The following is a 7,756-nucleotide window of genomic DNA, read 5'->3' as shown; positions in this document are numbered from 1 at the left end:
ACCAGAAAGAGGGGAAGAAACCGGGACCCAAACCGGAAACGTCAGTTTACATCCCGTCTCGGCTTTTCTCTCAGATGGACCAACTAGCCGGCCATTCTCTAGCGATTGTGTAAGGTTACGGCGTTCATTCGACGGCGGTCGAGTCATTTTTCTGCCTATTTACCTGCTAAACATCCGGTTTAGGGCGCTTTGTGGCACCATCGCGAACTGGACACCTGGTGACTATGGAAAACTTGGCTAATACAAATTTGGTAATTGTCCGATTATTTACCGGATGTGAGAAATTAGTCGCGACCGATGACGTTAAATTGAATGAAATGTTATTTGAACGAGGGTGAGAAAGTGACGTAAGATCGTTTAAAATGCCGAAATTATTCATGCCTCATTTCAGTCGATCTGCCGTTAGTTGAATTTTAACTTGCCACAACAAACAGAATGTGCTTGTACGTGTGAGTGAGAGTGAAAGAGTTTTAAGGTATAAACCTAAAAAAAACTAAGACCAGGGATACACATAATATATATATATATATATATATATATATATATATATATATATATATATATATATATATATATATATATATATATATATATATATATATATATATATATATAACATGAATAACAAATATCTGTTAAGCACTAACACTCATAAACCTTATTTAAATAGCATTTAATTAAATCAAATTCCCATTAATTTTTAATAATCGACAAACTATTAAAAAGTTTAAATTACTATAATCATCGAACATTATTACAAAAGTATCGCGAATAATGTAATTTTCAGAACTGTAACATCAGATAACAGAAATTGAAAGCCAAAGCATTTGAAGCCAATTGAAAAGTCCATGGCGTACCATAATAAAACATATTTTTTTGGCAAAATTAGTTTTTTATTCAACATAAATCCCTTCGAGGGTGATTTTTTCAACAGAAAAATTTTTGTAGCAAGATCTGTCATTTACATCAAAATAGGCCTCAGTTTCGAGCCGATTGAGCCAGCATAATAGTCGCTGGGGGCCAGGTCTGGAAAATACGGTGGATGAGGAAGCAATTCGAAGCCCAATTCATGGATTTTTGCCATCGTTTTCACTGACTTGGGGCACGGTGCATTGTCTTGGTGAAGCAGCAGTTTCTTTTTCTTCAAATGCGGATGTGTTTGGCCGATTTCGTCCTTCAAACGGCCCAATAACGCTATGTAAGAGTCGCTGTTGATGGTCCTACATTTCTCAAAGCAGTCAATGAAAATTATTTCATGTGCATCACAAAATACAGACGCCATAACCTTGCCAGCCGACTGTTGTGTTTTCTCACGCTTTAGAGCGGGTTTATCGTGTGCAGTCCACTCGGATGACTCTCGATTGGACTTCGGAATGAAATGATGGAGCCATGTTTCATCCATTGTCACATATCGATGCAAAAACTCGGATTTATTCTTCAACTCGTCGTTGTTTTTGGTCAAAAATGAGCTGGCGCGGCACCCACATAGCGCAGGGCTCCCTCGTACCCAAATATGCGTGAATGATATGATGTACACGTTCACTTGATATTTTTAGAGTATCTGCTGTTTGATTCAGTTTCAATTTACGGTCTTTCAAATTCATTTTGTGGATTTTATTAATGCTTTCGTCGGTAAGAACCACTTTTGGGCGTCCACTGCGTTCATCGTCTTCGGTGCTCATTTCACCACGTCTAAACTTAGCATACCAATCATTGATGGTTGCTTTTCCTGGGGCAGTATTCGGAAACTCAACATCAAGCCAAGTTGCCAATATTTTATCAACACGCGAAATTCCTTTTTATTCAAAATGTTGCTTCACTCAGAATGCTATATTTAACACGCAAATTTATACACGCATCTTTTGAATGTTAGGGCCAAGTAAAAACATATGAATTTAATTCTAGTAGCGCCATCTATGTGTCAGACAACTGACATGTTATAAGTATATATGATTTTTATTTTCTTTTATGCAATTAAAATAAACATGGGCTACTAAACGAATTAATAGATATTTGTCTATTAACTAAAGCGAACACATTTGGCACTTTGTTTTTGACTACATAAACGTATGTCTATAAAATAATTGATAAATGGTTCAAAGAATAAATCGTCATATAGGTTAGTTACATATTTCATCGTTTTAACCGTTAAACATATTAATAATTATCAGCAGTTTAAAATATTTACCATATCACTTTTAATAATTCATAATTTGTTCTATTTGTCTTATGTGTTCTATCTAGGCAAATTATGTAGTTAGTTTCATTTTATCTATATATTTTCATTATTTCATTTGTATATTAATGTAATGCTTATCTTTTGTATCTATTTTTCACCTAAAATACGTATTGAAAAGCTACAAATTGAATAAAGACCCAGGCTTATTTGGCAAAAGAATAATTTCTTTATCTACAGTTCTAAATAAAATTGAATCGTTCTTTACTTATTCATTGCAACATTCATTTTAACTGTTGATGGGCCAATTAATATATTTATTACCTGCAATTTTTTACTGTTTAATAATTCTATCAATAAAATTTACAGAAAAATCTTAATAAATTTTATAATTCCCAGTAATACAATGATATATACTTTATAAACCCGCAACAACAAAAATTAAAAGTCTAATTAGTTTCAAAAGTCAATAGTTTATTAACTGGATAAACCAATTTGTATATTGTTTATATTATTATTGCATTCAAAAAATCACCTAAAATATACCTTTAAATTCAGTTTATTGGTACAAAAATCATATTTTATAAAAATATTTAATTTTAAAATAATTTCTAGTATAGGAAACAAAGAAAATAAAACAATATGTACAAATATAGTTTATATTTCTATAATCAAACATTACAAACATAAAACCAAAGATATCACTACATAGTATAAAACAAAGTCGCCTTTTCTGTCCCTATATCCCTATGTGCGCTTAAATCTTTAAAACTACGCAACGGATTTTGATGCGGTTTTTTTCAATAGATAGAGTGATTCAAGAGGAAGGTTTATATGTATAATACATGCATAATATACTAAGGCAACATTGCTAATTTTAGAAGTTTCTAACGTGATGTCGTAAATTAACCTATTTTTTAGGCTTATTTAGCAATTAGCAAAAACGCTGCCTAACCCTACGAGTTAGATCAAATTATTGTACTACAGTATTGTACACCATAAAAAGGTCTACAAAAAAGTCCGCGATGGTATATGTTTATCTTTTAGGGATAACCCACATTAACCAGTTTTATTGTTTACTTTTTACGTGAGAAAATGGCTTATTTACGAAGCTATTTTAAGCAATACGGCATTAATCCTTATCGAATTAAGTACCTTAAATACAGTGTGCAATTAATATAGATCAATATGGTTCCTTACAACATGTAAATTAAACAAATATTTTCGGAGATATTACAAATTTAAAATTTGCGTTTAAAAATGTGTAATGTAATAAAAATTGTATGAATTTAGATATTCCAAAGATAGCAGGAAATCTTCATAGTAAGTATAGGGGAAGAGGAATTGTTTTACTCCAAATTTAATGCGTGCAGGCCAAGGGCAGTAATGAATGAACCAAAAATACTGGATCGATTTTAATCATGTTTTCATTGAGTGACATAGGCATATATATTTTATGCCCGTGCAAAGTCGGAGCGGGCCGCTATGTTTTTATATACAACGTTCATATTTTTTCTGTAATGTATTTAATTTAGTATCAGCATTGCACCCGTGCGAAGCCGGGGCGGGTCGCTAGTTTTCTATAATCTATATGTTAATTTCATATTAATGAGGATTTTTAAACGCCCTTCACGTGATAATAAGCAAATTTAGATATGCTACAACCAACTATTACATCAATTCAATTATTACTCATCATTACATACTATATAAATTCATCTATCTATCAACTATTACATACTATATAAAATAAAAATCTGAACGATTCAATAAGAAATAACAATATAATTCTTAACTATGTATGTAATATAAGTGAATAAGAACAATACAAACAAATGATGGCTTGGTTGGCGCAGTGATAAAGGCAACCGGACGGTCCAGCTACTGTTGCTGGGGCATCGTCGTAAATGTATGTTAGTGATTGCTTAGTATTCGTGATTGTCCTAGGCAATAGTGCAAAATCCGACAAGGAAAATGATCCCAGCCACGCCAGTAACCAGGCTGCGTAAGACCGGATGTCTTCTGGGATAATTTCTAAGTTGGTCACTAGCCAGTCGGCAGGCTTAATGCCGAGGACCAGGTTCGGAACCCACGTTAAATAGTAGGTCCAGTCCAGATAAATCATCGTTGGTAAAGATCAGACATTGAAATATTTCAAAAAAATACAAACAATATATATGAATCAATAACTTCTTAAGCCTATAGTTATAAAACGAAAAATTAATTAATATACTAGGGTAGTATAACAGTATATGTAAGATAACGATAAGTGTACTTGTTTAATTTTGAATTTGATCAATTCTAAAACCGTATGTTACTTTTTCCGTTGTTAAAGGATGTGGATTTTCAGGAACGGTGGTTCACTTCATGTTTTAGCCCCCCTGCCACGCATGAAACATAAATAATGATTAAAATATGGACAGTATGCGCGTGCCGGCTATGTGTACAGCGTAGAATCCAAAAGTGGAACGGTGTAGGAAACCCGTTATTATACTGTATTAGATCGGATTGATTTAAAGCTGTATGTTTAGAGTGGATTAATGAACTGGCCGTTTGTTTACTCATTTATCTCCCCTCCATTCTCTATTTCATGCATATCTTCGTCAAAACTTATTTGAATAACCACCACGAGATATAATTAATAGAATATGTTAATTTAGACTGTGGTGGCTTTTATTCAATGGTTCATCATAATCACCATTGTAAAAATAACTACTAAACGACCTAATCTAACAGTTAAATTACTTTTGGAAATCTTATGTATATAAAAATAAATTGTTCTGTTTTAGTTTCGCTAAAACTCGAGAATGATTGGACCAAATTGGTTAATTTTGGTCTTCGAATATTTGTGGAAGTCCGGCGAAGTATTGTATGGTCAGAAAATATGAAATAATCTCGCGAAAGGTAGTAAAAGCAACAATTTTAATTGATTAAATTATCGATGAAAAATGATGGTGTCTATATCATAATCAAATTTAGTTCGTTAAGATGCATATTTCTTCTAACCGATATATCGATATTTTTTTCAGAATAAATTAATTACAATTTTTAATAAAACTTTAAAATTGGTATAATTTTTATTTTTCTTTAAAAATATCGATATTTTTTATACTTATTGAAAAAATAATATTATATATATACATATTATATACATATATATATATATATATATATATATATATACATATATATATACATATATATATATATATATATATATATATATATATATATATATACATATATATATATATATATATATATATATATAGACAAGTAAATTAGATATAATAGACTAGTATTGTACATTTACTACCTTAAAACAAATGGATGGCCAATTACAACAAAATGTTTATAAAAGTTATCGATGAGAAATGATGGTGTTTATATCATAATCAAATTTAGTTCGTTAAGATGCATATTTCTTCTAACCGATATTTCGATATTTTTTTAGCCGAATTTTTTCGATATTTTTTCAAAATAAATTAATTACAATTTTTAATAAAACTTTAAAATTACAATATATTACATGTACAATTTAGGGTACAATTTTTATTTTTCTTTAAAAATATCGATATTTTTTATACTTAAATATAATATATTATATATATATATATATATATATATATATATATATATATATATATATATATATATATCGACATTTAAAAAAATAATTATATATTGTTATTGCGGATTTTTGGATGATTTCTATGGGATGATCTTGATCTTGATGGATGATTATTTGCAAGTTAGACAGGATACGAAGCATACTGGTCACCGAGCGTTTTTATAAAATCCAGGTTGTTGAATTAAATGAAATGAAAAAAAGATTATTCCGATACCGGGAATCGAACCCGAGCCTCCTGGGTGAAAGCCAGGTATCCTAGCCACTAGACCATATCGGATGCTGATAAAGTTTAAAAAACAGTTACTTCCTTGAACGTCTTGTTTATTCAAATTTCTTATACATACATAATACAACAATTTTAACATAATAAAACATTTACAGGACAAAAAGTACGTAACCGACAATCGCATTCCCCGCGTATACGAATCATTTACGGTATTCACGAGCATTAGCCGAGCGAAAACCCGAGCCCCAACTCTATTAGTACATTAACAATAAGCCCATATAACTTAATCCTCTTTAATTACGACTAGCACTCGTTAACTTACAAATTATCCGCAGTCTTCTCCCTCTTCCTGCGCCTAAATGGATTTCACTACGGCATATCGTAAGCTTCTCAGTAACTAAACACCGAAGAAAATTACGGGGAATTAATTTTGCCGAGAATTTTCCAACAAAATTAGCGCTACTAATTTTAATATTATGTAGAACAATTATGAATCGCGAGAAGGCATTATGTCAATTATCGACCCACTGGAAGTGTCGTTGGAGACCGAAAAAATGTTATAATACTCACAGAAACTGTCATTATTTGATCTATTCAACATTATAGTCTTCCTTTTTTTCACATAGAATACGATGGTTTGGGCAACTATCGGAGGATACTGTAAACTGAAGGTAATTTCAATTTAGCACATGCGCATTTTCATTTATTTGAATTAATAGTCTGAGTGAAGAAGCGCTCTCGTGGCAAACTCCACGCAAACGCATATAGCTTGTTTTGTAACTGGTACTTGAAATTTTACTCTAATATATTTTTCTTTGTGTATCGTTCCGTAACAAAGAAATTTATCCCTATGAAGTTAAAAAATAATCAAACATGTTACAATAGTAAAGGAAATAAAACTCATTTAATGACTAGTAAATATGGTAATATGAAAATTATCATCAATTTTTTATGAAATATTTAAATTAAATGGTAATCAAAAAGTACATTTTAATAATCGAGTGTTGTAATAAAAATTGAGAACCATTTGAAATATATATATATATATATATATATATATATATATATATATATATAATATAAATAAAGCCTTGATATTATCTAATATTATCTAATATTATTTATGAACAGTTCAGAAACAGTTTTTGTATATGTAATTCATCTATCTCAAAGCAAAATCTTCATCTTGCACACCATCGTACGCTTTCACCACCTTACAAACCAATAATTTATTTATCTATGCATTTTTATAAAAATATATTCTTTTTTTTTTTCTTGTTTGTGTCATTCCTCCACCTTCAGAGCAGTCATTAGATCGTTAGGGTGCCATTCATGATTAATGTTTTGTTTATTCGATTCAGGTCGACGCCTACTGGTAAATTTGATCTTTTCAAAGTGTCGTTCTCCACTACTCTTGCATTCTGCAAAATCCCTCAATTTTTGCTACTATTTTTGATGGGCAAACCCCAGTAATGAATCGACTTCTGAACACAGTATTTTTTAATTGGCCTATTGTACATTTACTACCTTAAAACAAATGGATGGTCAATTACAACAAAATGTTTATAAAAGTTATAATTACCTTTAATATTACTTCTAGTACAATTGTATATTATTTCTCTCATACCGTTTGCAGCGTTTTTATTTCAAAAAAAAGAACAATTATCTTCTTTGCTTGTTGTTATTGTTTTGAAATATGCGCTATGTTGGGGTGAAATGTTGA

At 30.6% G+C, this 7,756-nt stretch overlaps 1 non-coding gene across 1 annotated transcript; it reads right to left on the bottom strand.

Moving 5' to 3' along the window:
* Positions 1-6,012: 6,012 nt before the first annotated feature.
* Positions 6,013-6,084, bottom strand: TRNAE-UUC (transfer RNA glutamic acid (anticodon UUC)). The gene has a single exon. It is a non-coding gene; the product is annotated as a tRNA-Glu (tRNA).
* Between the last annotated feature and the right edge of the window lie 1,672 nt (positions 6,085-7,756).

This window comes from Rhynchophorus ferrugineus, unplaced genomic scaffold (genome assembly GCF_030347505.1).
Source record: "Rhynchophorus ferrugineus isolate W39M unplaced genomic scaffold, kcgeb_rfMv2 rfM9, whole genome shotgun sequence".
Taxonomy (NCBI): domain Eukaryota; kingdom Metazoa; phylum Arthropoda; class Insecta; order Coleoptera; family Curculionidae; genus Rhynchophorus; species Rhynchophorus ferrugineus.
This window is presented reverse-complemented; position numbering and strand designations above follow the sequence as displayed.